Consider the following 15,951-nt stretch of genomic DNA (forward strand, 5'->3'; position numbering starts at 1 on the left):
CCCCTTATATTCTCACACTCCCGCTCCTCACCCTCACAATGCTGAACACAGTTTATACCCTCATAGTCTTAGACTCGCTTATAATATAATTTTAGACTCTGAGGGATTATCTATCTGCTATCTTCCTCCTTGTGCCACTCCACCTATCAATGCCCTGAGAAGACTGGGCTGTTTTTGTTCCCTTTTGAACCTGAGTACAAATCCTGGCAGATAGGAGACATTCTTCAAATATTTGAATAAAAAAAGAAGCATATTGGAGCTTCCCTGGTGGCTCAGGTGGTAACGAGTCTGCCTGCAGTGCAGGAGACCCAGGGTTTGACCCCTGGGTCGGGAAGGTCCCCTGGAGAATTCCATGGACAGAGGAGCCTGGTGGGCCGTAGTCCATGGGGTCTCAAAGGGTCGGCCATAACTGAGCGACTAACACTTCACTTCAAGCATATTGAGCTCTGGCCACCCCTGAAGTGAGATGAGCTGGGTGTCTCTCCCTCCAGGGGTGTGGGTGTGTATTTGTTCCTCTTGTTTGTCCAGGGGGAGCCCAGGGACTTAAGGCCCAGGACATACATTTAGACCAACAAGGGGAAGGGAGGGGTGGCCTCAGGGAGTGAAAGACGGTCCATAATGGAGGAGGCAGAACTGAAGGAGGGTGAAAGAGCCTCAGCTCTGCTTCCATCCCAGTGGGAGAGCCCCTTTTGATCCCCCACAGGGGTTGAAGGATTGAATTAGACCCAGTTTTTAAAGTTTTTATTTGGTAAGTCATCTACTCTGTCAATACCGTAAAGCCAAACTTAGCAACAGTTACTATGGTTTTTTTTTCTTCTTCTTCTTCTTCCTGCTTCTCTCAACTAGAGGAATATCTGTGTTTAATTTTCTGTGGCATAAAATTTCAGTAACCGTGAGTGTGTCATGTCTGCTTACAAGGGCTTTCTGTGGGAGCAGAAAGAAGATTGCAAGGGGCCCTTCATGGTTGATAACTGCGGAGGAGGTGGCATTCAGCGAAGCCCTCTCAAAAACCATAGTATGTCCTCTGGCCATCAAGTCTGTCCTTCAGAGCATCTGTGTGGAGATCTTTTAAGGCTCCCAGTAGTCTCGGTTTTGAAGATAGTTGTTCTTTCTGATCACACACTCTTCCTGCCTAAAGCAGTGAAACCACAGAACTATGTTGATTTAGATTCTAAATCTCTGTAACAGTGACAGTACCCTCAGAGGCGCCAGCGCCAAATGGAGACAATTTCTGTATTCCTGTTTGACTGCATTTCCCTCATCAGACTACAGATACTGGTGGCAGCAGCCGTCCTACACGTGTGCTTATCATTGTGTAATTTCGTCTCCTGAAATGCTGGACTCTGAGCAGGAAGAAATGTGTTTTCTCATACTTCTGTGCCTGTGTGTTTATCCTTTGGATCCTTAAGAATATCTGAGACTGAGGAGTGGTGTTCCATTGAAACTACAGTTAACTGTATGAGCTACTACACCAAAAACGTTCCCTGGGCACTTGAGAGGTTGCAAAGGCTGAGTTCTTGATTATGCTGGAAATAACTCCTGCATTGGAAAGCTACCATCCATTTTTAGAAAATTGTTGCCCAAAAGATGTAGAGCCTGGAATACTGTCACTTCATTTCTCTTTTTTAAATGTGGGATTAATGTTAGTCATTTACAACTGGGATTGGCAAAGTTTACAGAAGGGGCAGATAGTATATATTAAGGATTTCGTGAGCCATGCAGTCTGTTGCCAACCACTCTGCTGTCGACGTGGGAAAGCAGCCGTAGATACTACACAGATACATGGGCATGGCCGTAGGTCAATCAAACTTTCATTGCAAAATAAGCAGAGGGCAAGATTTGACCCATGGGCCATAGTCTGCTGCTATAATTAGCATAATTGCCCAAATCAAAGAGAAGGAAATGGCAACCCACTCCAGTATTCTTGCCTGGAGAATCTTGTGGACAGAGGATCCTGGTGGGCTGCTGTCCATGGGGTTGCATGGAGTTGGACACGACTGAAGCGACTTAGCATGCATGCATGCATTGGAGAGGGAAATGGCAACCCACTCCAGTATTCTTGCCTGGAGAATCCCGGAGACAGAGGAGCCTGGTGGGCTGCTGTCTATGGGGTCGCACAGAGTCGGACACGACTGAAACGACTTAGCAGCAGCAGCAGCCCAAATCAAAACAGTTAAAGCAGGAGAAATAATTTGAGTGAAACAAAAAATAAGAGCTTTTTTGCTCTCATATGATCAGTGCCTAAACTCAGACTTTCGGGAGGAGCTCAAGGGTCTTTGTTAAACAACTATGACCAAGCTAGATGCCATCAGTATCATAGATACCAACATTGGTTACTTGATCAAGGCCGTTTGAGTAAAACTAAATTTGTATGTCCAGAGATCATAATTCCTACTTACTCCTTATGGTTAATGCTAATACTGTAGACTGGCTTTCAGATCAGATCAGATCAGATCAGTCACTCAGTCGTGTCCAACTCTTTGCGACCCCAGGAATCGCAGCATGCCAGGCCTCCCTGTCCATCACCAACTCCCGGAGTTCACTGAGACTCACATCCATCGAGTCGGTGATGCCATCCAGCCATCTCATCCTCTGCCTTTAGTCAGCATGAATTAGACGCCTGCTATTTGTTCCCTTCCTGACTTGAAGAGTTCATGGCATATCTCTATCTTAGAATAATTTTGGATCTTTACTAAAATAATATGAGTTTTTGGTAAGCAGTACATCCTGTGTGATTACCATGTGTGATCATGGCCCCTGATGTGATCAGTATGAGGGAGCACTATTTTCTCTGTAACCCCTGAGCATTTCTGATGTGGACTGTGGGCAGAATCTGTAGAAGGTAGCAAATATTAGAGAACATTGAAATCACTGTATAAGAGGAGACATTACCACTGGTGAGCTGTGCAAAAATAGGTTTCAGAAATTCTTTTGAAAAAGTAGAAATGGATGACAAATTGAGTTGGTTGGTGATTTGCTTTTGTGAAGAAACTTCTTCCAGAAGACATGAGAATCTCAGACATTGATAACTAAATTTGATAAGGGTAAAGGTTTGTTAATAATTCAGTGGTTTACAGGAATTTTAGATCTGGTCCAACCCTTTCCATTTCACAGTTGGGGAAATTGAGGCTATCTGAGTAATATCACCATACTCATTTTCATATTTGATGTATTGTCTACATGCTATATATTCTGAAGAGACAAATTCTGAGTTAGCAAATCAAAAGTGGATATAGCAGTGCTATGTTTTTTATGTGCATTTTTATTTCATCCATCATTGTAGTGGAGGTGGGCCTGACAGTTGCCGTCATTTAGCAAATAGAAATACAGGACTCCGAGTTAAATTTGAACTTCAGACAAACAAGGGATCATTTTTTAATATAAAAGTAGAGTATTATTACTCAGTGCTCTGTGGTGACCTAAACAGGAAGGAAATCCAAAAAAGAGGGGATATATATATATCCTATATATATATATAAATCCAAAAAAGAGGGGATATATATATATCCATATATATATATACATATATATAGGGCTTCCCTGATGGCTCAGGTGGTAAAGTGTCTGCCTGCAATGCGGGAGACCTGGGTTCGATCCTTGGCTTGGGAAGATCCCCTGGAGAAGGAAATAGCAACCCACTTCAGTACTCTTGTCTGGAAAATCCCGTGGACGGAGGAGCCTGGTAGGCTACAGACCATGGGGTCACAAAAAGTCAGACACGACTGAGCGACTTCACACACACACACACACATGTATTTTTTTTATTCACTTTGCTGTACAATAGAAACTGACTTAACAATGTAAAGTGACCATAAGCCAGTGAAAATTAATTTTAAAAAGGTGTCATATTAGGATATCCATGGTGGCACAGTGTATAAGAATCTGCCTGCCAACGCAGGGGACATGGGTTCAATCCCTAGTCAAAGAAGATTCCATATGCTGCAGAGCAGCTAAGCCTATGGACCAAAACCAAGGCCCCCACACTCTAGGGCCCTCCAGCCACATCTGCTGAGCCTGTGTGCCACAACTACTGAAGCCTGAGTGCCTAGAGTTCGTGCTCCACAACAAGAGAAGCCTCTATAATGAGAAGCCCGCACACCGCAGTGAAGAGTAGCCCCCACTCGCCGCAACTAGAGAAAGCCCTTCCAAACAATGAAGACCCAGTGAAGCCAAAAAAAAAAAAGAACACGGTCTTTTTTCTTTTAAAGTGTAATATTAAATGCAATATTTGAGATACACTAAATGATTAATTGTTTCAAATTTAACTAGATGTCCTATATTTTATTTGGCAACTCTGAGAGCACACAAGATGAAAATTGAGAAAGGCTAGCTGTGATGGCTACCAGAATTGGCCAGTTTGCGAATCCTAGCACCGACCTCCGGAGAAGGCAATGGCACCCCACTCCAGTACTCTTGCCTGGAAAATCCCATGGATGGAGGAGCCTGGTGGGCTGTGGTCCATGGGGTCGCTAAGAGTCGGACTCGACTGGGCGACTTCACTTTCACTTTTCAGTTTCATGCATTGGAGAAGGAAATGGCAACCCACTCCAGTGTTCTTGCCTGGAGAATCCCAGGGACAGGGGAGCCTGGTGGGAGGCCGTTTATGGGGTCGCACAGAGTTGGACACTACTGAAGTGACTTAGCAGCAGCAGCACAGCACCGACCTCGGGAGCTTATTAAAAGATTCTAGTTTCCAGGCCCATACCAGAGTCTGAATCAGTAGGACTGGGATGTGGTTCAAGTATTAATACTGCTAACAGTGTCCCCAGGTGATTTTGCGGAGCTTTGGGGGCTGCTGTTTTGTACTGTTCACTCACTGGTGTTCTCTGGAACGTAAGTCTTCAGGGAGGTAGCTCTGTCTATGGTCTTGACACCGTTACCCTCCGCTGGCTGAAACTCTGTAAGGGCTTTGCTCCATTTACTGGGTGGTTGCTACTGTGGAGGTTGTCTTGAGGCTTACTTACCAAATTACTCAGGCCCTCACCTTCATTTCCTTCATTCACAGTGTGATATCAGGGCCTGGGTTTAGGGGAAAAGTGGGGACAGATTTGATAAAACGAACTCATTTGGAGAAGGGAGATAACAGAGGAAGGGGTCAGCCTAAAATCCTGTAGAGCTTCCTTTCAAACACCCTGTTCTCACTAAATTCCTCTGTTTTCCCACTTGTCAGTGTTTCCTTCTAAATGATAGAACTTCAGTTAAAAATGACATCTGTGGAAGTCATCTGGCCTAAAATCCTTGGAATGAATCCATTCAAGTTTTGGAGTTCACATCATCCTGTGGTTTGACCTTGATGTCTGTGATTTCTCTGCTACAAGAGGCGGCAATCAGGATCTGGGATAAACAGTTGAGAAGTGGAGCTCCTTGATTCGGTGGGCCACACTGCCAGTTACATAGTTCTGTGGACCTTGGGAACCTTTTCTCTTTGGCAGAAAAGCTGTACGGCCCTGTGATGTTTTAGAGGGAAAAAAAAAAGTAAAAAGCCGGTGTTTAGAGAAAGCAGCATAGCCTCTTAGGGGAAAGATCCCTCTCACGGATAGGAGGTGTCAAACTGTAAGAGGAAATATGAACTTAGAACCTAACTCTAACTAGGACGTGAAGGTTTTGCTAACAGGGTGATAGCCTGAGTGAGGGTTTTAGCCTCAAGCTTTGCTTTTTCGTGAATTGACCAGTTCTTTAACTGAGATACTGTGTAATGTTCTTTACCTTAACAAAGGAATAAGAAACGGACAGTTTCAGTCATGCTTTTGTTAAGTAAGTTCATAAGCAGCAGTTCAGATGGTCTTCCTTGGGCCATCCTAAAACTCAGGGGTTGGCAGGGTTGACTGGCACTTTTTAGGGATGTCATGGACAAAATGGCCATGGCATTTGAGGCCATCTGAGGAGTGCACTGGGTCATTCATGCAGAACCAAAGGCCACAGGAAGAGCTGAACCAAAAGGAACATGTTCCCCTAACCCAGATTTTAAAAGACTTGGGCACAGTACAAGTGGGCACTTGGTATGCACAGCTATCATTTGAAGATAAAATTAATGCAAAAGAATTTATCCAAGTGATTTATTAAAGTATATTTTGAACAAGAATGTGCTTATTTAAAACATTGCTTTGACATGCTTATTTAATTTGAAACTTGGCCCCATGACAGCACACCACCCTAGCCTGTTGTTCTTTCAGGGTACATCTGACTCTTGGAGATTAGACTGGGATATTAGAATAGAACCACGCCTGGAAAGCACACAGAGTCTCTCTCTCCCCTGTCCTCTTTCTTTGAGTTGTATTTTGTGATAGTTGTAAGGTTAGCCTAATAGGTTTAAATAAATAAATAAAATAAACGGAGCCCAGATGTCCACTGAGCTTCCTTGAGTTGAGCCTTAAGATTGGAGAGCCAGATGTTTAGCTTACAAAGTATAATCAATTTGCCTTAAGAATTTAATGTTTCTTATCTCTAATGTTGTGACTTTTATATGAACATTGTTTTGGATGGCCAAGCTTCAGTGGATTTTGTAAGAATAGATTCTCAATTTTGATCATGTGAATTATACCATCATTTAAAATCCTAAACCATCTTCCTTCTGTCGTCTGGTTTTAGGCATCTTCTTTCAGCCATCAAGTTGATATGTACACAAGACACTCAGACTTTTCCTAAAGGCCTAAATTTTTGCATTATTATGCAAAATAAGTCATATAGTATATTCTGTGACCAAATATGATAACATTTGTGTTATCCATATATAACATAAATAATATTTATGTTATCCATATTTTATACTTAACCAGCTTTATTATGGTTTTTTTCAGGTAAGAATTAATGAAAAATGAGTGGATATACCTCGTGTTACTACTGAAAGAAATATATTAATGATCTCTTCAGACATTCTAGGATGGAATGTAGTCTATTAGTAATTACAAATCTTCATTATTATTGATTTTATATATTTGTATATTACTTGCAGTTTAGAAGTTTTATATCCATTGCCTTCCATGATACTTAGCAACATTCCAGGGTTGTTTTGAGTGAGGTGGGCACCACTCCTTATTTCCAGCTTATAGATTAATAAAATGAGGTTCAGAAAAAATCCAGAGACCCATAGCTACGAAGTAGTGGGAGGAGATGAAAGTTCTAGCTTTTTTTTTTTTTTTTAAAGACTTTTCTCTTGGAATGTTTCAAACATGTACAAAATAAACAGAATAGTATGGTGGATCCCCATGTACCCATCACCCAACCTCAACAATGATCAATATACTGCCATCTTATATCATCTATACCTTTACCAGCTCTTACCCCCACATGCTAGTGGTTTTCATAGTTTTTAAAGTAAGGTCTACATACACTGCTCTGCTGAGTCGCTTCAGTCGTGTCGGACTCTGCGCGACCCCATAGACGGTAGCCCACCAGGCTCCCCCGTCCCTGGGATTCTCCAGGCAAGAATGCTGGAGTGGGTTGCCATTTCCTTCTTCAATGCATGAAAGTAAGAAGTGAAAGTGAGGTCGCTCAGTCGTGTCTGACTCTTCGAGACCCCATGGACTGCAGCCCACCAGGCTCCTCCATCCATGGGATTTTCCAGGCAAGAGTACTGGAGTGGGGTGCCATCGCCTTCTCCAGTTTACCAACTTAGTCATTTGCTTTTAAGGCATGCATCCTCACCCCTTAGGCCCTCAACCAATTTCTCCTAATGTATTTGCTTACATGTTCTTGGCACCCTCTTGCTCAAACTCCATTTGAGGTTGTGCTGATTTTTTCAAGGTGATAATTGTAAGATGATAATTGTAAGATTTTTAATTAGAAATGTCATTTACTACTATCTGCAGATCTTGCTTTTAATTTTATTTAAAAGAATTACTTCAATGGTTCAGTTTTGCTAATTAAAGTTCTAACAATGTGAAATGATTAAAATAGTTTTAGTTGTTCCATAATTAATGATATTTTTCAGATCTTGTCATTTGTTTCCTTTGGAAAAATATTATTCATTTATTTATTTTTTAAAAGAATTGTTTGACAGTTTGAAGATTCAAAAGTTTGGAATTAGATCCAATATAAATACATGTTTTTTTCATCCTGAAAAAAAAAAAAAAAGATTCAAAAGTAGAATTTGTCTTTGAATTTTCTTTTAAATTCTTTAATTCAATTATCTCTATTTTAGGTTAGAAAAGAACAACACAGACCAAAAAAAAAAAAAAAAAAAAAAAGGCAGAATGATTCGTTTAGCTTTTAAGGAGGAAATGTGTAAGAATTTATATAAGGAAATTTCATAAGTAGAACAGTGAACTCAAGGAAGAACTAATTTATAGGTGCCTCTGGCTCCTTTGACTGGCAGTGGTTTCTTTCTCAAAGAAAGCTTATACACTGATGTTGCTGAATGACTTGTAGTTTCTTAAAATGATTGGAAAGAAGAGAGCCTGAAAAGTAAAAATAACTTTGGCTTTATTCCCTCTGCTGTTTAAGTTTGAGTCAATACTGGATGACTTGTTTCCCCAGATTAAACTTTTGAAGTAATCTTAGCAGCCATTGATGGTCATTGCTGAGATCCCATTCATTCATTAGGAGACGTACAATGGTAATCTAACATTTTTCTTCAGTTACTAGCTGGAATAAATTACTAGTTCCTGTAAAGAGAAACTGTTCTGTGTCAAGGTACAGCTTGTAATAGAAAAGCAGGATAAATGCTGACCCTTCCCCTTTATTTACCAGTTTCAAAATGAATTAGTTAGGTATCCTCCTCTAAAGGTGACCAGTGCTTTTTTTTAAAGATCATAATGAACTTTGGAATTTAAATGCATTGATATATTTCAATCCATTTGCAGTAATTATTTCATTTGATGATCAAACTGTCTGATTTTTGTCTAGGGGAGCCTCCTCCAGTTGGCTTCTGAGCTGTATGTATATGATATACGTAAGTGTCCATGCGTGTGTGCATCAATATGTCATCTATTTTTCTATCTTTCTGTTTACTTATGATATGGTTCTACTAGTCTTTGATAGCAAGATGTTCCTATCTCATTGTATTTTTTGTTCCCAGACCTGAAATTAGCCATTTCTCCAAGGAGCTCTGGTTCCTTTTAATAGAAATTGTATTTCAGGACACAATATAAACAGTCATGGTGGTGATTGCTACTTGGTTTGTCATTATTTACAGATCTTTTCGGAGGATAAACTTAGAAATTTTTATCTTTACGTAAACTGCTTCATGAGTTTGTACCAATACTTCTAATTCACATTGAAGATTATGAAAAAATGATGATTGGTGGAAAATAATGGGGTGAATAAACAATGACTGTAAGATCATGTAAAAGGCACTAAGGAAATGATTAATGAAATTATGGAAAATAGAACTGCAAAGGGAACTTAAAATAGGCATGGTCTGTTTCTCTACCTACTCCTTTGCCTGTTCATAAAAGCTAAGTTTCAAGCTGTCTGAGTAGAGAAGAGGTTCAGGAAGGTGAAGCTCAAATATTAGTCACTGGCTTTGGCAGGACAGAAATGACTGGAGGCCTCAATGTGAAGTGATTCGTGTGAACTAAAGAGATCAGAAAACAGATGGCAGCAGTTCAAACAGAAAATTTTGTATTGAGCAAATTTCAACTTTAGTTGACCCTCCTGCAACTGTTTTCTCAGTTTGAACTTTTTCTTGGAGAAAGGCTTTTATCTCTAGCAATGAGAAATTTGGTATGGGAAAGCAGGGCAAAGTTAGTTGCCAACAAGCCCCTCACACACATGGTGGTTCTGGATTTTCCTTTTTGGACAAAAGCGCGCTAGTTTATCATTTTTATCAGATTTCTCCTACTGATCTTAACTTTAATATTGTTTAATATTGTTGCTGCCGTTATTATTTAATGAGAGACAATGTGTAGGACGTTTTGATTAGTGTTTTGTACTTAATATTTAGTATAATATTTAATATTATACTGGGTGGAGGCAAGAAGCCTGGGCTCTAGTGTCCCCAGTTCAGTCTGGAAGGCATATGTATTCATGTACACAATCAATATCTAAAACAAAACTTTGCCTGTATGCAAGGTATCATAATAGAGATGCAAACTTGAGTCAGTTTATTTACTCCATAGGAGGATTCAAAAACTGTGCATACGTGTTTAAAATGCCAGTCTTGAAAGTTTAGAATGCCAGTCTTGAAAGTATGTGTTTTCAAATTGAATATCTGCAGTAAATGAAATAAATATCCCCAGCTGTTTGAGCATTAAATTTTCTTTAATGCATGTTGCAAAAGAGAATTGTTTTTGATGGGAAAAAAATGCAAATGTTATCAGCTTTTAAGGTTAGTATCAAAATGTTAGCAAAACTCCATTTCAGTATTAGTATTCAGAATCTGTCTCCAAGGGGAGCATTTCATGAATCAAGGTACATAAATGAAGTGTCATTGTGTTTCGTTAAACTTAATATTCATTTTCAAAGGGGAAACGTTAACATTTTGAAGTAGACAGCAGTGAAATGCAGTGTTTTAAGGATGGGTTTCTTTTTAATGTTTCAACAAAAAATAGCTTAATAGCCTCCTCTCTAGGGCTATGGGATCCAATGGATTAAAGACGGAAGAGGTTGGCCTTCATTAAAATTAGAACTTCTAAGGGCTTCCCTTAGAAGGGAAAAAGCTAAGGGTGGCACAGTGGTAAAGAATCCGCCTGCCAATGCAGGAGATGTTGGTTCAATCCCTGGGTCAGGAAGATCCCCAGGAGAAGGAAATGGCAACCCACTCCAACATTCTTGTCTGGGAAATCCCACGGACAGAGGAGCCTAGTGGGCTACAAAAGAGGAGCATGGGGTCACAAAAAAAAAAAGCTACTTAGGGAGTAAACAATAGCCACAGCTCTGTGGAAGACAATGCCAAGAGGATGAGCAGACAAATCACAGATTAGGAGAAAATATGTGCAAGATAAATTATTGTTACCCAAAATATGCAAAGAATTCTTTAAAAACTCAATAGTAAGAAAGCAAGCAACTTGATTAACAAAGGAGCCAAAGACCTTAACAGATACCTCCATCAAAGAAGATAAATATACTTCACATTGGTATGTCCTCAGGGGAATGCAAATTAAAACAATGAGATACCTGTTTACACCTACTAGAAGGGCCAAAATCCAAAACATTGATAACACCAAACATTGCTGAGAATGTAGAACAACAGAAACTCTAATTCATTGATGGTGGAAATGCAAAAATGGTTATCTGCCACTTTGGAGGACAGATTGGCAATTTCTTATAAAAGTAAACATACTCTTAACATACAATCCAGCAATCACACTCCTTAGTATTTACCCAAAGGACTTGAAAACATATGTTTACACAAAAGCCTGCATTGGTATGTTTGTTGCAGCTTTGTTCATAATTGCCAACACTTGGAAGCAACCAAGCTGTCCTTCAGTAGGTGAATAGATAAATAAACTGGTCTATCCAGACCATGCAGTATCACTCAGCACTAAAAAAGAAATGAGCTATCAAGTCATGAAAAGACACAGAAGAATCTTAGATGCATATTGTTAAGCAAAAGAAGCCAATTTGAAAAGGCTACATAGCGTATGATTCTAACTATATGACATTCTGGAAAAAGCAAAATTATGAAGACAGTAAAAAGATCAATAGTTGTCAAGGTTTGGAAAATGAAGAGGGTTGAACAGGTAGACACAAAGGATTTTTAGAGTGATGAAAATACTCTGTAAGATACTATAATGAAAATAGATAACTTCTAGTCATTAGTTCGGAGAAGGCAATGGCACCCCACTCCAGTACTCTTGCCTAGAGAATCCCATGGATGGAGGACCCTGGTAGGCTGCAGTCCATGGGATCACGAAGAGTCACACATGACTGAGCAACTTCACTTTCACTTTTCACTTTCCACTTTCATGCATTGGAGAAGGAAATGGCAACCCACTCCAGTGTTCTTGCCTGGAGAATCCCAGGATGGGGGGAGCCTGGTGGGCTGACGTCTATGGGGTCGCTAAAAATCGGACTTGACTTAGCAGCTTCACTTTCACTTTTCACTTTCATGCATTGGAGAAGGCAATGGCACCCCACTCCAGTACTCTTGCCTGGAAAATCCCATGGACGGAGGAGCCCGGTAGGCTGCAGTCCATGGGGTCGCGAAGAGTCGGACATGACTAAATGACTTCACTTTCACTTTTCACTTTCATGCATTGGAGAAGGAAATGGCAACCCACTCCAGTGTTCTTGCCTGGAGAATCCCAGGGACAGGGGAGCCTGGTGGGCTGCCGTCTATGGGGTCTCACAGAGTCCGACATGACTGAAGTGACTTAGCAGCAGCAGCAGCAGTCATTAGTTATATAGTATAGCTATGTTAGTATAGCTCAGGGGACTCTACTAAGTGCCCTGTGGTGACCTAAATGGGTGTGTGTGCACAGCTGTGTCCTATTCTTTGTGGCCCCATGGACTGGAGCCTGCCAGGCTCCTTTGTCCATGGAATTTTCCAGGCAAGAATACTGGAGTGGGTTGCTATTTCCTATTCCAGACCTACCTAAAGGGGAAGGAAATCCAAAAAAAAAAAAAAAAAAGGAGATATATGTGTACTTATAGCTGATTCAAGGGGCTTCCCTGGTAGCTCAGCAGTAAAGAATCTGCCTATAATGCAGGAGACTAGGGTTTGATCCCTGCGTCTAGAAGATCCCCTGGAGAAGGAAATGACATCCCACTCCAGTATTCTTGTCTGGGACATCCCATGGACAGAGGAGCCTGGTGGGCTACAGTCCATGGGGTTGCAAGAGTTGGACGTGACTTAGCAACCAACAATATAGCTAGTTCACTTTGCTGTACATTAAAAACTAACACAATGTTTTAAAGTGACTATACTCAAATAAAAATTAATTTTGCAGAAAGATACTATAATGGTGGATGAATGTCAAATGTTTGCCCAAACCTGTGGAATGAACAGCAACAAGAATGAATCGTAATTTAAACTATGGACTTCACGTGATTTTGGAGTGTCAGTGTAGGTTCATCACTTGTAGCAATGGTACCAGTTTGGAGGAGGTATTGATAATGAGGGAGGCTGTGCCTTTGTGGCTGTAGGGGCTAATACAGAAAATCTCTGTATTTTTCCCTCAATTTTGTTGTGAACCTAAAACTGCTCAAAAAAAAAAACTGTCTTGATTTTTTAAAGGTCTTAGAAAAAGTGGTACAAAGAAATTAGAATTCTTGAGTTTCTGCATCTCTCACTGTTTCTTGGGATTAATAAATTGGAAAAATATAAAATAGAAGTTAGATAGTCAAATACCACTGAGATTCGGAGTTGGAGAAAGGACCTCCACATCCCATATAATACTCAGCATAACCAACACCTGGAACTTAATTATCCCTTGTTTCATTAGTGGTTCAAAACTCAGTGTTTTGTAGATATAGTTGCAGATTTATACTGGAAGTGGGTACATTTTTTTACCCAGATTTGTTTCCTAACCTTTTCTTTTTTAAAAGCTGGACCGTATCTGTTCTGAAATGAGAGCTAGTTCTATAATGGGTTTCTCCAAATACCCAGGTGTTACTGTGATCCTGGACGAAAGGACACAGAGAGTAGTCTGTCAGAGTCAGAAGGAGCTTTGCTGTTATCCGGTTGCCTCACGTCTTCAGTTTATAAATAAAGAAACCAAGCTCAGTGATACTGCTCAGTGACTTGCAAAAGGTGGCGCACTTTGAAGTAGCAGAACTGTGACTAGGAACCCAGACATCCAGCTCCTCGTCACTGTGTTTTCAGCTGTATTGGGATGCTTTCTCTCTCTGACCGAGGGACTCCCACATCTCGGTTAGAAAGCTTAAGGGCCTTGCAGAGATACTGAGATAGATATGTGTATGTATTCATCATTCAGAAGAGACAGAAAATTCTCAGTATCTTCTTAAATGATGATGATGAATGTAAACTTGGCTTCAGGATATTAGGAAGCCTCTGACGTTGTAGCTTTTACCTCTTTTGCTGGCCAGAGTCACACTAAGTCACGTTCAGAACTAAAAAGGGGGGCCTGTGACGTGGTAACGTGGTGTTCAGGGAGCTCTCCAGTGCAGCTGTGGCCCCTCCTTTCATTATGACTCACAGTGCGGCTGTGCATGGGACACGGTTCTTGCATTTACCTAACTCATGGATGCCAGTTGCTTTGTTCAGTAATATCTTCCAGTATTATTGAGTTTTTGAAATTAACTAGGGAAAGTAAAATCTATAAACATGAAAGAAAGTAAATTAAGTCTTTGAAATTACATGGTCGAAAGCATCTTCCTGTCATATAAATGTCTAAACTGATCATCACATCAACTCTGTGGGTTTATTAGACATCATCTCCTTTTGAGACCTTGTAGCAATTCACAAATGTTGATGAATGAGTACTGACCATACTCCTCCTTGCATGTCTTGTGAATTCTGTAAGGATATTGGCAACAGTTTTGGCTCAGAGTAATAAGGGCACATTTCACAGGTAAACTTCTTCCATCGATTCCATGGGAAACAGGACTAATTATATGTAATTGTCAAACTGCGTGACTTTGAACTATATGGAATATGAGGATTCTTTAAACACACAGAATCTCATGCCTTTCAACATGGTAATAATTGTGTTTTAACGTATTCGATCTGCAGGCAGTACTTGCTCATAGGTGCATTTGCAAGCTCCACCTCCCCACCCCGCACCTTTATAATAGCATAACCTCCAAGGGGTTCCTGGGCCTTAGGTTGGAAACCACTGATGTAGACTTCCAGGGAGTGTGAAACTCAAAGAAGAGTGTTAACAGTGGGGCACAGTGGGGGTTTTTTTGTTTGTTTGTTTGTTTTTGGCTGTGCTGGATCTTCTTTGCAGCCCAGGCTTTTTCTCTAGTTGCAGCGAGCGGGGGCCAGTCTCCAGTTGGGGTGCATGGGCTTCTCATTGCAGTGGCTTCTCTTGTTGCAGAGCACAGGCTCTAGGGTGCTTGGGCTTCCATAGTCGCGGCATGTGGGCTCAGGAGTTGTGGCTCCTGGGTTCTAGAGCACAGGCTCAGTAGCTGTGGTGCATGGGCTTAGTTGCTCTGTGACATGTGGGATCTTCCCAGATCAGAGATTGAACCCATGTTTCCTGCATTGGCAGGCGGGTTCTTTACCAGCAAGTCACCAGGGAAGCCCAGTATTTTTTTTTTTTTTTTTTTAGGGTTTTGTACTGATTATTTGATTCTTTTTAAAAAGTGTGTGTACATATGTTAAACAACTAAATACAGCTCCCAAATTTTACACAGTGTACTTTAGTTCATGCCATTTTCCACATCCAGGATTGAATAATTGTCCCACAGCTGTATTAGAGGTCACTGACTCTTTTCTGGTGATTTTGACTTAAAAAATGTAGGCCGGCTCTTGTAAGCATAGCACCATTTTAGTGGCAAGTATGAGCGAGATCAGCATGCTCTCCTCTACCGTTGACCTGAATCTGACATGACTGAAGCATGTATGCAGTCGATTGAATGTGTCCTCCTGAAACCCATATGTTGAAACGCTAACCTCAGGTGGGGTCTTTGGGAGATGATTAGCTCATGAGGGTGGAGCCCATATGAAAGGGGTGAAGTGTCCTTCTAAAAGGAATCCCAAAGAGCCCCTCACCCTTCAGCCTTGTGAGGACACAGGGAGAAGATGGTAGCCCATGAACCAGGATGGTTTTTTCCCCACAAGGCACAGAATCTGTCTGCACCTTGATCTTGACCTTTGCAGCCTTCAGAACCTGAGGAATAAAGAAACGTTTGTTGTCTAAGCACCCCCGTCTGGTATTTTGTTATGCCAGCCCCATGGACGAGGTCAGTGTTCTATAGTTTTAAACCTTTCTCTTCCCTTTTCTTGCTCTTCTCCCCTCCATTACTCTTTTCCTCTCTTTTCATGACTCTTTTTTTTTTTTTTCTTCCTCCCTTCCCCACTGTGTTCTACAGATACTAAGCATGTAGCCTTGGGAAGCTTACAGATTAGTGGTTGAAACATGTGCTTCAAAAGAAATCACAGAA

At 40.9% G+C, this 15,951-nt stretch overlaps 1 protein-coding gene across 14 annotated transcripts in view; it reads left to right on the forward strand.

The window, feature by feature from the left end:
* Positions 1-15,951, forward strand: part of OSBPL6 (oxysterol binding protein like 6) — a 217,533-nt gene that overhangs the window by 64,592 nt on the left and 136,990 nt on the right. For 2 of the 14 annotated variants that reach the window (XM_070358938.1, XM_070358952.1), the window contains exon 3: positions 8,845-8,890. The exons of the other annotated variants lie outside the window; for them this stretch is intronic. The gene's annotated coding sequence lies outside the window, so the exon portion shown is untranslated. The remainder of the gene's footprint in view (positions 1-8,844; positions 8,891-15,951) is intronic. 14 annotated transcript variants of the gene reach the window in all.

This window comes from Bos mutus, chromosome 2 (genome assembly GCF_027580195.1).
Source record: "Bos mutus isolate GX-2022 chromosome 2, NWIPB_WYAK_1.1, whole genome shotgun sequence".
NCBI classification, from domain to species: domain Eukaryota; kingdom Metazoa; phylum Chordata; class Mammalia; order Artiodactyla; family Bovidae; genus Bos; species Bos mutus.